The sequence below is a fragment of the Somniosus microcephalus genome, unplaced genomic scaffold (assembly GCF_052327205.1).
Source record: "Somniosus microcephalus isolate GS21.2 unplaced genomic scaffold, FLI_Smic_1.0 unresolved_chr3, whole genome shotgun sequence".
Taxonomy (NCBI): Eukaryota; Metazoa; Chordata; class Chondrichthyes; order Squaliformes; family Somniosidae; genus Somniosus; species Somniosus microcephalus.
In genome coordinates, this window is record NW_028225181.1 from 67,670,915 (window position 1) to 67,686,442 (window position 15,528).

Below are 15,528 nucleotides of genomic sequence, written 5' to 3' on the forward strand. Positions count from 1 at the left end.
AGTAAAGGAAAGAGTCAGAGATGTGAGGCCAAGGTTACATTGAATATTGCAGATGATCAAAAGTCAATCTGTTAGAGCATCAGAATCATTATCAGTGACTCATGCAATGTCAATGAGAGAGATGATAAACTATTCTGTCACCAGCTTGCTCTGATGCACCCATCTATCCGTCCCCCACTTGCGCATCCTCCTCCACTCCCACGATCTCCAGGGCCGGCTCCTCCCAGGGGGTGAGCTGGGCTACTGAGGGTGGCCTTCCTCCTGTCCTCACTCTTTCCCTCTTATTGTGAGCGCTCTTTTCCTGCAATGAGGGAGACAAGTGGAGTTTGAGTGAGAATGAAGGAGTGAGTGTAGAGAATCCATATCATTGGTGGTTAGAAGGAGACAAAGATGGAGTGAGATGGCAAGACCAAGGGCCCTCCCTGTGTGTTGTAAGTTGTTTTCATAGCATCACAGCGATAGGGAGTGTAAGGGCTGCATAGTCGAATAGTTAGGTGAATGTGACCATAGAGAGAGAGGGAATGGGTAAGGGTTCAGGGATGTCAGTGTCAAGTGGAATGTGGAGGAAGAGGTTGCTAAAGCTGAATGCTGGTGAGGAGAGGCAATGGGGATCAGATTGAGGGTGATGGGAAAGGCACACTCACTTTTCCAGTGCGCAGAAGGTCATGAAATCTCTTCCTGCACTGAAGCCAGGTTCTGCGGATGAGGGACAACGAGTTGACCTCCTAGGCCACCTGGATCTGCACAGCCTTCGTCTGCTGGGGAGGCTTCTTCCTCCCTGAAGAAGGGAAGAGCACCTCCTTACTAGCTCTTGCTCCCTCCACCAAAGCTTGCAGGGCAACGTCATCAAATCTGGGAGCAGACTTAGGTCTCCCGCTGCTCATTCTGCCTCCAGGTCCGTCTCACTACAAAGGCCAAAAGGTTGGCAGTCTGCAGAAGAAGCAAGGCTTCTTGCAAGCCTTAAATGCAGCAGCAATGATGACGTCATTGGAGGCGAGTTTCAGACTGAAAAAACTAATTGGGCCATGGGTTCCCACACGCTGGAACTCAATTGCCCAATTATGAGAAAATCGCATCAATCTCCCACATCAATTTGAAATCGGGTGGATAACACGAAAAGTGGATGACACGACCCCAGCCCGCCCCAATGACAAAATCCAACCTTTGGACTCTCGGGGAATCAAGGGATATGGGGATTGGGTGGGAAAGTGCTGTTGAGGTCAATGATCAGTCATGATCTTATTGAATGGCGGAGCAGGCTCGAGGGGCCGTGTGACCCACTCCTGCTCCTAATTCTTATGTTCTTATGTAAAACTTTAAAAGGAGTAGAGGAGCAGAGTGATTCAGGAGTTCAGGTACAGAGATCTTTAAAAGTGAGCGGACAAGTTGATGAAGCTGTTTTAGAAATTGTATAGTGGGCTTTAATAAATAGGGGTGTAGAATACAAAAGGGCAGAGCTCATGTAAACCTGTACAAAATCATTGGTGAGGCTGCAGTTAGAATATTGTGTCAGGTTCTGGGGCATCTTACTCGAAGAAGGATGTCAAGGCCGTGGAGAGGGTGCAGAGAGATTCACTGAGAGGATACCAGGGAAGAGAGGCTTTAGTTATCAGGAGAGATTCGAGAAACTGGGCTCTTTTCATTAGAACAAAGAAGGGTGAGAAGAGATCTGAGGGAGGTGTTTAAAATCTGATCAGGAAGATCAGGAAAAAGTATTTCACTGGTCGGTGAGTCAGTAACTAGAGGGAATTAATTTCAGATTATCACCGGAAGAATGAAGGGGGTTTGGAGGATTTGTTTCAGCAGAGGATTCGGACGTGGAATGTCCGACCAGAAACAGTGGGGGGAGAGGGAAGAGAAACATCTCAAAGGGCTGGGAATGGGATTAAGGGGATAGCTCTTTCAGGGATCAAACCAGAAATGCTGGAAAAACCCAGCAGGTCAGTCAGTGTCTGTGAGGAGAACAGACAGGCTCTGATGTTTAGGGTCTGTGCTCTTCATCTTTCAGAGATCCAGTACAGGCGAGATGGGCTGAATGGCCTCCTGCTGTCCTGTCAAATTCCATGATTGTAGGAGAAAGATGATGGATGAGCTTCCGTGTTCGAGCGATCAGAATTGAGAGATAGTAAAAGTATCTCTTTGTATTAAGCTCCTATTTTTACAGTAACCTCCATCGTTGAAACCCTGAACCTGGAACTCTGCAGATGGTTAACGGTACAATTTCTGTCCAGAGGCCGTGAGCAGCCAGGCTACACGTTGTTTACATGTCGAGCTTCAGTTGTCTGTAACTTACCAGAATAATACATTCTGAGCCTTGCGAACCCTCAACACCAGCCTGTTGGTCTCGGGACTGCGGACATCAGATAAGAGATAAATGTTTCGAACTTCTTGATAATGGGAGGTGGAAACTGGTGCAAAGTTCAACAAGACCATGGCCCAGCAATTCCTGCCGGGGGCTTGCCGCGCGTGCAAGCCCCCGATGTGCGCTCACCCTGCGCGCCGACATCTGAAACCTGGCCCGCAGTGAATTTCCTGTCAGTGGCCAGGTTCTGATCTCGGCGCGCTGTGCTAACCTGACCCAGCGGCGTAGTTAGTGCGATGTGCCGGCTGGGATCAGGTGAGCACTGTTCAGCCAATCAGGGGAGGGGAAACTTCATTCATAAGTTTGATAGTAAAGACTGTCAAACTCATGAAAAGTACGGCACCCCAAAACACTACTTAAACTTTAAATAAAATTTTAAAAAGCATCCCAATAATTAAATTAACTATGAATAACTTTAAAAAACTATTTTAAACAATTAATCAAATTTTTGAAAAAAATAAATTTTTTAAAAATAGGGTCTAAAACTAAACTTACCTTACTGTAGATTCTTTAAAATTAATAAACCTGTGGAAAAAAAATTCTAAATTGCACTAAAAGACCACTTACCTGTAAAACTAAGTAATTATGTGTGGTTTTTCAATGCGTAAAAACCGGAGCCCTTTACACATGCGCAAATCTGTAAAAATACAGGAAATCCAAGTCGCACGCGCTGCCCAATACCGCGCATGCGTTCAGCCTCTTAACCCCTTGGGTCAGAGGACAGGAAATGCCGGTTTTCAGCGCATGCGCTGTGCATGCTGAAAACCGGCAATTCCTCCTGGCACACGCGTGAGTACCCTGTCCGTACTCACGCGTTGTGACAGGAATTACTGGGCCCATGTAAAATAATGAAAGACAGAGAAATGGCGAGGTTGTACGGTGAGGCTGGGAGATGAAGAATGGAGTCAACTTCCTATCCACGCTGCCCCCTCCCTTTAATACCGTGAGCCTTAATTAGATCAACAAGCCTCCTGTCCGGCACCTTATCAAACACCTTTTGACAATCCATCAACACAACATCCACTGCATTTCCTCCCTCACTACACTGTGTTATTTCCTGAAATAATCCCTGCTGTCTGTCCTGAATGAATCCATTTCACTACCAAATGTTGCGATGTTTGCTCCACACCACAGGGTTTCATCTGTTTAAAGCCACAACAGAAAGGGCCAGTTTTCTCCTGGAGTTTGAGAGAAATCAGCTTTGAAAATGATGCAGAGTTTGAGCCAATGAGGGAGCTCTGGGCTGAGCCCCGCCCACTGGGTGCCTCAAGCCCCGCCCCTCACACACTCCAATTGGTTGCAGGACCTGCCGCCCACTTGGTCCTCCAGCCCCGCCCCTCTCTTCCTATTGGTCCGGAGCTCCCGTCAATCACCCGGGCAGTGTGAGCTGAGCCGCTGACACATCAGATGAGAGAGCTCAGGGAGCGGGTTAATGGACCCTGGGGGAGGCTGCGAGATTCTCAGCTCAGCTCGGTGCAGTGTGAACGGTCTGCTCCACACCCCGAGCTCAGGGAGTGGGTGAATGGACCCCGGGGGAGGCTGCGAGATTCTCAGCAGCTCAGCTCTGCTCGGTGCTGTGTGAATGGGCTGCTCCACACCCCGAGCTCAGGGAGTGGGTTAACGGACCCCAGGGGAGGCTGCGAGATTCTCAGCTCAGCTCTGCTCGGTGCTGTGTTAATGGGCTGCTCCACACCCCGAGCTCAGGGAGCGGGTAAATGGACCCCGGGGGAGGCTGCGAGATTCTCAGCAGCTCAGCTCTGCTCGGTGCTGTGTGAATGGGCTGCTCCACACCCCGAGCTCAGGGAGTGGGTGAATGGACCCCGGGGGAGGCTGCGAGATTCTCAGCAGCTCAGCTCTGCTCGGTGCTGTGTGAATGGGCTGCTCCACACCCCGAGCTCAGGGAGCGGGTTAACGGACCCCAGGGGAGGCTGCGAGATTCTCAGCTCAGCTCTGCTCGGTGCTGTGTGAACGGGCTGCTCCACACCCTGAGCTCAGGGAGCGGGTTAATGGACCCCGGGGGAGGCTGCGAGATTCTCAGCTCAGCTCAGCTCTGCTTGGTGCTGTGTGAACGGGCTGCTCCACACCCCGAGCTCAGGGAGCAGGTTAATGAACCCCGGGGGAGGCTGCGAGATTCTCAGCTCAGCTCTGCTCGGTGCTGTGTGAACGGGCTGCTCCACACCCTGAGCTCAGGGAGCGGGTTAATGGACCCCGGGGGAGGCTGCGAGATTCTCAGCTCAGCTCTGCTCGGTGCTGTATGAACGGGCTGCTCCACACCCTGAGCTCAGGGAGCGGGTTAATGGACCCCGGGGGAGGCTGCGAGATTCTCAGCTCAGCTCTGCTCCATGCTGTGTGAACAGGCTGCTCCACACCCTGGCTGCTTGCGGAGAATGCCAGTGCAGAGGGCTCAGTGCAGAAAGCCCAGGGTTGAAGACCCAGAGGAGAGTGTCCTAGGCGGGAGGCCCAGCACGGAGGACCCCAGGCGGGGGGCTCAGGGTGGAAGACCCAGAGGAGAGTGTCCTAGGCGGGAGGCCCAGCCCGGAGGACCCCAGGTGGGAGGCCCAGCCCGGAGGACCCCAGGCGGGGGACCAAGGGCAGAACGGCTGGTTGACAGAAGCGGAGTCGGGAGATGCTGTGGGTGAGCATGCTGCATGGTTTCCAAAGTTGAAGAACGGTCTCCGGCCTGAATGAGTTCCAGCGGCCCCGCCTGTGCTCCGTTTGGTGGCAGCTGTGAGGCTTTATTTCGGTGATGGGATCGGGTTTGTGTCACCATTTTGGTGGAGGAAAGACAGACTGTTTCCATCTGTAGTATGGAGCTTGAGCGGCCATTAGATGGGAAAAGAGAACGGAATAAAAGTGAAAAAGGAAAATAAAAGGAAGATAAAAGGCAAAACAAAGTAATATCGGCAAGGAATAATGAATGTCTTGATGGCTGGGTCCTGTGAGTGATAACAGCAAGAAGAAGGGAATTTGAGTAGTCGTTTTCTTCTTTTACGGGATTTGAGAAAGTGGTCGGCTTCTTTTCTGTTGAAAAATTGAAGATTGTGGACAAGGATCATGATATTATATGGTTCAATAACATCAAGTGAAAACGAGGAGTTATTAGAGTGCCAATAGGACTGGCGTAGAACTGATATTTACTTGTTTTGTTGAAGAAGTTTCGGGTTCTGGTTAAAAGTAGTTTACTTGAAGTTTTAATTGATTTCTGATATGGTTATGGGACTTTGTATATCGTGGTGTTATTTAGTGTTAAAGCCTTCCTTAATCGAACAAACGAAGGCTCAAGTGAACGCATGCATGCGGACACAAATAATACGTACGTACGCACACACAATGGAACTTACGTTCAACCGAATGAGGGGTCCTCGCTCCCCAGGATGAAAGTGGGCATCCTATTGGGTGAGCGTGAGGCCTGTCTGGATGGATGAACGAACGCACGCCTGCGCACAGGTAGACAAATGACACGCATGCACGCAGACCTGCACAATGGAATTTACGCTTGAGCGAACGAACGAACGGAGGAATGAATGACCGAATGATTGAGCGATGCCAGTAGGACTTTCTTTTCTTGGTTTATTAAATAGTGGCAGTTTGTACTGTAAATATTATTGATGTACCTGTAAAAATGTATTATTGTATTTATATTATTGACCATCAAGCTGATTTTTGAGGCTTTATCCTTTTTATTGTGGTCAATGAATGTAACGGATTTACTATGTAATTGATGAGTTATATAAGTACTGTTGTACTTGAATGTAAAAAAAAAGGACAACAGGTAATACCAAGCAAAAACGAAGAGTTACTAGATTGCCAATAGGACTGGCATAAAATTGTTTTTCACTATGGGTACCTGTACTGTTAATATTATTGGTTTATCTGTAAAATTTACCACTGCATTTATACTGTTAACCCTAAAGCTGTTTTTAAGGCTTTGTTTTATTGCGGCTAATGAATGTAATGGATTTATTATGTAATTGATGAGTTGTAACAAGTACTACCATATTTAAATAAATATGTTTGATTAAAGAAAAGATGAACCCCGGGGGGACACGGGCTGCACACACCCGGGGTGGGCCTCAGGCCCCATTATTAAAACACTCAACATTATCCGCTTCACACACACCCGGGGTGGGCCTCAGGCCCCGAACAAGAGCCTCCGGAAAGATCGCAACAAACTTCCTTTAACTCCAACCCTCTGATTTCTGTTTTCTAGCCAGCTTTCCATCCATTCTGCTGCCTGACCTTTCACTCCACACAGCCTGACCTTGGTCATCTTGTCGATCTTACAAACTGTTTATGGATCGCAAGCTGGTTACAAAACAGAAAACAGAGAGTAGGGGTTGGGAGTAGCTACTCAGACTGGCAAAAGGTTGGAAGTGGTGTTCCACAGGGATCAGTGTTGGGATCGCTGTTGTTCATAAACGATTTGGACTCGGGAATCAGAAGAACAATTTCAAAGATTGTCGATAACACCAAAAAAGGTAGAGTTAATACTGAGGAAGACAAAATGCAAGAAGCCATTAATAAATTTCAGCATGGGGGTGTAATTGGCAAATGAATTTCACGATAGATCAGTGTGAGGTGGTGTGTTAATGAATTTCACTATAGATCAGTGTGAGGTGGTGTGTTAATGAATTTCACTGCAGATCAGTGTGAGGTGGTGTGTTAATGAATTTCACTATAGATCAGTGTGAGGCGGTGTTTTAATGAATTTCACTGTAGATCAGTGTGAGGTGGTGTTTTAATGAATTTCACTATAGATCAGTGTGAGGCGGTGTTTTAATGAATTTCATTGTAGATCAGTGTGAGGTGGTGTTTTAATGAATTTCACTATAGATCAGTGTGAGGTGGTGTGTTAATGAATTTCACTGCAGATCAGTGTGAGGTGGTGTGTGAGGAAATCTACATGATATAAGGGGTTAATTTCAAGTGCTTGCTGGGTAAAAGTTTTCAGACTTGACACAGGTAAAGAGTCGATGTGTAACTAGAGCTATTGCATGAACCTGGATTACAGCCAAGAACAGATGTCTGCCCACCTAATAAGAATGTAGAAGTGAAACAATGGGTTCCGTTTGATTTACCCAGTGACCTGATAACTTGCGACCGTAAGCAAACCTAGCCTCCCAATACATGATTAAGATTAAAGAGGACCTCCGGTTACACGATTCATGCCCTGTTATAGATTAACGGTTGACTTATGTGTCCAGAATCCTTCTGTCAATATGTCATAAGACCTGATGATTAATCTAAAATGTATCCTGATAGAGGAACAAAGGAATGTCAATCAAACTTGTTTGTTACACTGTATAAATATGGAACGCTTATGCTGTATCATTGGAATAGTAGCCTCACCCCTTGAGTAGAGCTGCTGATTCCCCTTGCAAGAGAAATAAAAGGCCTGTCCGTCTGACGAATCCAAGAGTGTATTGAGTCATTACCCAGAGCTAAGAAAAAAGGCACTTCTACAATTTGGAGGTTCCACCGAGATGGCTTGCTGTACCAATTGGTGAGTTAACAGACGCCGAGTACGTTGCTCGGTTAGGAAAAATCCCATCGGCCGAAGGTGGTGTTTTGCCACATTTTTGGGACTTTTCCTGCCAGAAGCATAGCTGCGCATAGTCTGTTTATTCCATTGGACAGTACTGCCATCGGGTAATTGACTCACAAGGTTCTGAGGTTAAACTGCCGTTGTGACTGCTTCCCTTTCAGAAATGGAACAGAGGATCAGCCATGAGGCGCTGACGCCCCGCGAACAGGATCATGCAGAAAAGGACTGTATAAAGGTACCAGAGAGAGAAGGTTAAGTCAGGAATTTGATTAACTAAGGAGCTAGCGATTTACTGGAAATTGAACTAGCAAGGTTCCATAAAGGGAGTAGGGTAGAAGGAGAGAGAGTGGGTGAAGTTAGTTGGGACAAATTGAAGGCCCTTTTTGCTAAAAAATTTGGCTAAAGGGAGTAAGGTAGAGGGAAGAAGAGTGGGCGATTGTCTGAAACACAGTGTTAATGTTTGAGAGTGAGTATTTAACTACTTGTTATTATCAATCAACTTTGTCCAGTAAGGCTGCATAGGTTGGGGATTTAGTAACACTTTGGTTGTTGTTTAACAAGTGTATTGTTTATTGTTTATTGTCATATGTATTAATGTTTAGTCATGTCTGATCTGTAGAGGCGTCCCACGCAGATCATAGAGTGTTACGGAATTGTTGTATGTTTTAACTAAAATATTTAAGCTGAAAAAAAAACTGCAGAAGGGGTTGGAAAAGACCCAAGCCGGGGAAGTGAGTCCCGCGGCGGAATGTATTGTTGAGAAAATAGTGATGTCTTTTACATGATCCACTAAGCTATTGTGGATTCAGTATTTTCCCCAGTTAGAAATACCTTCCACGAGGGTTGAGAACACTCGAGTTTTAAAGCATAAGGATATGTCTTAATGTGTTGTAAATATTTAAAAAAAAAACCTTGCTGCAGTCAGTTGACTAAATTCAGTCGGGAAGTGCTGAGTTTCAGTCGCCTAGCCTCAGGCCGGTTATTAAGAGGGCAAATGCCCCACGTGAAGGCCGGGACCATAAAGTAGGCGCCGAAACTCTAAAGGCACTTGGAGTGACAAATGGTCAAGGACTTTGTGACACTGATTTGAAGTAAAGACCAAGAAGATTGGATGTGACTGTAATTTTGATACGTATGTATAGTTTATTAATCTGATCTGTAGGGGCGTACAACGCAGATCACGGATTGTCACGAGAGTTTAGATTGTTTTAAGTGAACCATTTAAGCTGCTAAAATGGGTGCTAGCACCAGTAAGCCACCCGGGAAAGGCACGCCAGCAGCCTTTATGTTAAAGAACTGTGGTCAATCATCCATTGATCACCTACCAAATTGGTGCAAATGGACTGTAAATAAGACTAGACCCTTTCCCTCAGATGATTCATTTAACATAGAAAGAATTACTTGCCTCGAGGAATGTTTAACGGACAAGAGAGAAATAGAGAACAGCCAGATAAAAAGACTGCCTCTATGTTTGTTGAGTCAGAAAAAAAAAGATTACCCCGAAGAAATACCTTTCTCCTCTATTATGGTAGGATAACAAGGTAACTATAGAAGGATGAATAGAGGGGAATATAGAGGAAGACGTAGTAGAGTAAGAGGGTATGGACGATCTGGTAATTGTTACAATTGCGGACAACCCGGACATTGGGCAAACCAATGCTCTGCGAAAAATCGTCAGAACCAAACCTCCAATAATGGACCTCCATTAGAGAATAAAGGTCCTAATTTCACTGTCCATAACCCTTTTTCGGACCAGTCAGGAGGTTACCCTACAAACGGACAGGGATTTAGGAGAAATAGAGATCAGAATTACTGACTGACACCAGCAGCCCCAGGCGCCACAGACCACCAAATGCCCGTTGTTTCTTTAAATTCACGCAGCGAACCTGAAATTAAAATGCAAATAGCTGGGAGACCTATGTCATTTTAGTAGATACAGGAGCAACCTTTTCGGTGTTAGGGAAAGGATATTCTGAAGGAATGCCTATTAATGGGAAAAAGACCCCGATAGCTGGATTGGCTGGAATACTACAACGCTTGAATCAATCGACTCCCCTCACAGTAAAAGTAGAAGAATTTGAGGAAGAACACTCCTTTCTGTTATCAGGAGATGTCTCTATGAATTTATGTGGAAGAGACTTGCTGTGCAAAATGAATGCTACAATCATTTGCTCCCCATCAGGAGTAACGGTAGAAATCCAAGTAGATAAGGCATATGCGTACCCAGTAACAGAAATAAAACACCCTGTTCTTTACACATGGGAAATTGCCGACCCAAGTTTGAGTCCCAAACTTGTCAGTCTGTTAGGAGCATGGGGATTCGTTACAAGCTCCATAAAACAATACCAGGAATCCCTGAAATTAGGGAAATGGCATTCAAAATTGCACTGCACGGCCTGCTATGACATAACAGGATAAGATTAGCAGCCGTTTTTAAATTTAAAATACCTCCTAACTATTAGACTGCACAGCCCTATAAAGTTACAATTAATCCAGCTGCACCATTACCCAAAAGGTCACAGTATCCATTGTCAGAGAAAGCAGAAAAAGGAATTGAGCCAGTGATGGAATCATTGTTAAAACAGGGAGTTAACGCCGGATAGAATAAAGGTCGTTTGCAACACATCATTGCCAAAAACTAAAAGAGAAATGAAGCATTTTCTAGGAATGACTGGCTATTGTAGACAATGGATATTGAACTATTCAGAAATAACCAGACCACTATTGGACATGAGCATGACAAATTTGGAAAATTCGCGGTTACCTGACTTCCTCGGGAACCCAGATTAAAAATGCACAAGAAGTGCAAAATCTTTTACTAGCTATTCAGAGACGTAAACAGATTGCAATTATTAAGTGCCAAGCGCACACGGGGCATTTGGACAAGGTTGCGCTTGGAAACGCTGCTGCAGATAGCGCTGCTAAGTCAGTAGCTATATCAAGTACTGAACGACAAGTTTCAGCCTTCCCTGTTAGGGAAAAGCCAGAGATACCGCAGCCCCCATCCTTAGATGATGTGCTGACCCATCAAGATAGGGCCAGTTCTGATGAAGTAAAGGAATGGGTTGTTAATCATTGTTTTAAAAAACACTGACGGCTTATGGGTTCATCATGACGGCCGCATGGTGGCACCCAAATCATTACTATCACCAATTGCCCGATGTGTTCATAAATTCACCCATGCGGGCAAAGGGGGGATGGCGGACTATATCCTCAAGACCTGGTATGCACCAGGAATCTCAAAGTTGGCAAAACAAATATGTGAAAATTGTACTATCTGCCAGACCATGAATGCAGGGAAAATAAAGAAGGTACAGCCTGCATCCCACCCAAACCCCATGGGCCCTTTTGTACACTTGCAAATGGATTTTATTGAACTACCTGTGTGTATGAGCTTTAAATATGTATTAGTTATTGTTGATATGTTTTCAAGATGGATTGAAGCATTTCCTTGTAGAAAGACTGACGCCACTACTGTTGCTAAATGTTTATTGAAGGACACTGTACCTCGCTTTGGGATACCAGCAAAACTGTCAAGTGACAATGGGTCCCATTTTACGGGAACATTGATTAAGGAACTATGCAAAGCCTTACAGGTTAACCAGCACCTCCATTGCAGTTATCATCCACAGTCGGCTGGACTAGTGGAAAGATAATAACGGGATGCTGAAAAACAAGCTTGCAAAACTGTGTAAAGAAACTGCACTTAAATGGGTTGATTTGTTACCCATAGCTTTAATGACAATGCAGTCTGCTACCAACAGAACTACAGGATTGTCGCCACACGAGATCGTCATGGGAAGACCACAAAGATTGCCCTTTTCGGCACCTTTAACAGCTAAACAAATGGACAGTCATAAAATGGAAGAAGATATGTTGAGTTATTGCATTGCACTAACCAAATGCATTTCTAGTTTCCATCAACAGGTGAAGGAAGCCCAGGTCGATCCCGCTGAAGGAAAGTGCCATACTTTCGAGCCAGGAGATAGCATCTACATAAAAATCTTCAAGTGAAAGAATGGCCTTCAACCCAGATTTGAGGGACCCTTCCAAGTACTCCTGACCACAAACACCGCTGTAAAAGTAAAGGAGCGACCAACATGGATACATGCGTCCCATTGTAAGAAGGCATCAGTTGAAGATGATACACTGCCAAGATGAACTGGATTTGGACTCTAATAAGACTGTTCCCTTTGTTAACGATAATTGAAACTGCCATATTGATTTACCCAGATCCCCTGAAGGGCAAACCATGCATAGAAGAATGTGTACTTTTAAACAGTGATTTCTTTTATATTATATGCTATAACGAGACTATGAAGGTTCAGCTTCAGGATCACACTATGCAGGTACCCCCATATCAACCCCTGAGTCTTAGGATTAGGCAGAATAAGATAGTAGAAGAAGATAGTGGACAGAAGCTTGATAAGCTATGGGTTATATGCCCCGATACTGTGTCACCAAGTGAAAGAATTGCGAATGAAGGAGTTATCTGTAGTGGTAATCCAAAGGGAGGACTGGCCCTGACGGCCAGGCCAATGTTTTGTAACAATCCAGTTACAGAGCCCTTTATTTCAACATTAGCCACTCAGAAAAGAAAACTTAATAAGACAGATCCAGAACAACTAGAAGATGAGTGGAAGGGAGCAGGATATAACCTAACGAAATTTGAAGGATGGTTTCATCCCCAATATGATAATCGAAGGAATCCAGAGAGTCTATTAGTGACATCAATGGGAACTGTAAATAAAACAAAAGGAGAAGTGTGTCTGGTAAACGACAATGGAGAAGGATTGATGGTTGGATGGAGTGAGTGCAAATGTAACTACACTTTGACTAAAACTACTACTAAACCACCGGGTGCAGCCGAATGGCCCTATTGGGGATGGTGGAACCTGTCCACAGTACAAAATTTGACTAGTAAAAAAATCTGGAAAGGAGAACAAGGAATAGGAATGATGCACCAGATATGGAACAAATTTGAAGCCTATAATAACACCTATTTCATCTGTGGGCATAGAGCATACCCTTGGTTACCACAAAATTTGACTGGGTCATGTTACTTGGGATATGTAGTGCCCTATATACATCATATTTCATCTTTGGATAGCCACCCTGGGACACGAGCAAAACGAGCCATTACAGAAACTGAAAGGTTCTTTGCTATAGCATTTCCCTGGTATGGAACAGAGAAGCTAGCAAGAGAATCTATAAACATGGCAGCAGTGTTGGAACAAATAGCCAATGATACTGCTGATGCTCTTAGTGATGTAAACGCAGAAATGGTGGCTTTGCGCATTGTTGCTTTACAAAACCGCATGGCTCTGGACTATTTGTTGGCAAAAGAAGGGGGCACATGTGCAATCATAAAAACCGAATGTTGCACCTATATTCCAGATAGTTCAGAAAATATCACCAACCTGGTAAACCACATAAAAGGAGGCCGTAAAGAAACTACGTCAACCTGAACAGTGGTCCATGTGGGATTGGATTTCAGGATGGGGAGGAGCATTAGGAAAGCAAATTTTGGAAGTCTTAATTGCAATTGTGATGATTATAATTTTAATTAGTTTATTGATTGGTTGTTTAAAATTATTGTGTACAAAAGTCCTTTCCTCATTAACATCAACTCCCCCAGTACCCATGATGTCTGAATATGAGGATATTAAGGGTGAAACCTTTGATGTGGAATTTCTTAAACTTAGCGAAATAGATTGTCCTTAGAAAGGACAAAAGGGGGGAATGAGGAAATCTACATGATATAAGGGGTTAATTTCAAGTGCTTGCTGGGTAAAAGTTTTCAGACTTGACACAGGTAAAGAGTCGATGTGTAACTAGAGCTATTGCACGAACCTGAATTACAGCCAAGAACAGATGTCTGCACACCTAATAAGAATGTAGAAGTGAAACAATGGGTTCTGTTTGATTTACCCAGTGACCTGATAACTTGCGACCGTAAGCAAACCTAGCCTCCCAATACATGATTAAGATTAAAGAGGACCTCCGGTTACACGATTCATGCCCTGTTATAGATTAACGGTTGACTTATGTGTCCAGGATCCTTCTGTCAATATGTCATAAGACCTGATGATTAATCTAAAATGTATCCTGATAGAGGAACAAAGGAATGTCAATCAAACTTGTTTGTTACACTGTATAAATATGGAACACTTACGCTGTATCATTGGAATAGTAGCCTCACCCCTTGAGTAGAGGTGCTGATTCCCCTTGCAAGCGAAATAAAAGGCCTGTCCGTCTGACGAATCCAAGAGTGTATTGAGTCATTACCCAGAGCTAAGAAAAAAGGCACTTCTACATGTGTTAATGAATTTCACTGCAGATCAGTGTGAGGTGGTGTGTTAATGAATTTCACGATAGATTCAATTTCAATTTTATTTTTTATTTGTCACATAACCAAATACAACAAGTGAAATCCAGTCAGTGAAATGCTTTTTTCTTAATGAGCCGAGCGCACCAAGCAGCAAATGACACTTAGCTGCCTGGTACGCAAGTAGCCCGCAAGGACGGCAGCCATCTTCATCGGCGCCATCACAATAGAGTCCGCTCTCGCCTCGCTCTGCTTTTCCCGCACTCCTGCCCAACAATCTTCAGCCGCCGTGGTATCGACATCCCGGGGCCTGCTTCTCCCTGGCTGTCCTTCCACGATCAGTGTGAGGTGGTGTGTTAATGAATTTCACTATAGATCAGTGTGAGGTGGTGTGTTAATGAATATCATTATAGATCAGAGTGAGGCGGTGTGTTAATGAATTTCACTATAGTTCAGTGTGAGGCGGTGTGTTAATGAATTTCACTGTAGATCAGTGTGAGGTGCTGTGTTAATGAATTTCACTATAGATCAACGTGAGGTGGTGTGTTAATGAAATTCTCTATAGATCAGTGTGAGGTGGTGTATTAATTAATTTCACTATAGATGTGAGGTGGTGTGTTAATGAATTTCACTGTAGATCAGTGTGAGGTGGTGTGTTAATGAATTTCACTGTAGATCAGTGTGAGGTGGTGTGTTAATAAATTTCACTGTAGGTCAGTGTGAGGTGGTGTGTTTTGGTGGGAATAATAAGGAGGCCACACACTACTTGGACAAGGGGGTGAAATTGGGTTGCTTTGTGCCTTCCGCGATATTTAGCGGGAGGTTAGCGGCGGCGGTAGCGCCCCGCGGCACTGCACTCCCGGCAATGACGCCATCGCCATGCGCAGCACCCCGGCTGCAACCTTGGGTTGCGACCCCATACCTATTGGCGGACGATATGCTCGACAAGGTCAGGCAGGGGTCGTTCCTGCAGCCGCAGCGGCGCCACTTAAAGAGCAGGTGTCGGGCGGCAACTTTTTATTTTGGCCGACTGCCAGCTCCCGCCCCCTTCCCCTTTCTTCTTCGGGGTGTCGGCCGCGATCGCTCAGCCCGGCGCTCCTCTTGATCCGACACCCCGCTCCCCGTTGGTCCAGCAGGGCCCCGATGTGAGCAGTGCTAGGCTCCTCCCCTTTAATCAGGGAGGGAGGTCTGCTATGGCGCGAAGCTATGTGCCAACGGGCGTGGCGCTGTTGCACGAAGCGCCCTGAAATTCACTGGTGGCACCTCAGGGGAGGGGAGCGCTTCCAGGAGCAC

At 45.4% G+C, this 15,528-nt stretch overlaps 1 protein-coding gene across 1 annotated transcript in view; it reads left to right on the top strand.

Moving 5' to 3' along the window:
- Nucleotides 1-15,528, top strand: part of LOC147091836 (uncharacterized) — a 1,030,142-nt gene that overhangs the window by 509,867 nt on the left and 504,747 nt on the right. The gene's annotated exons all lie outside the window — the stretch shown is intronic.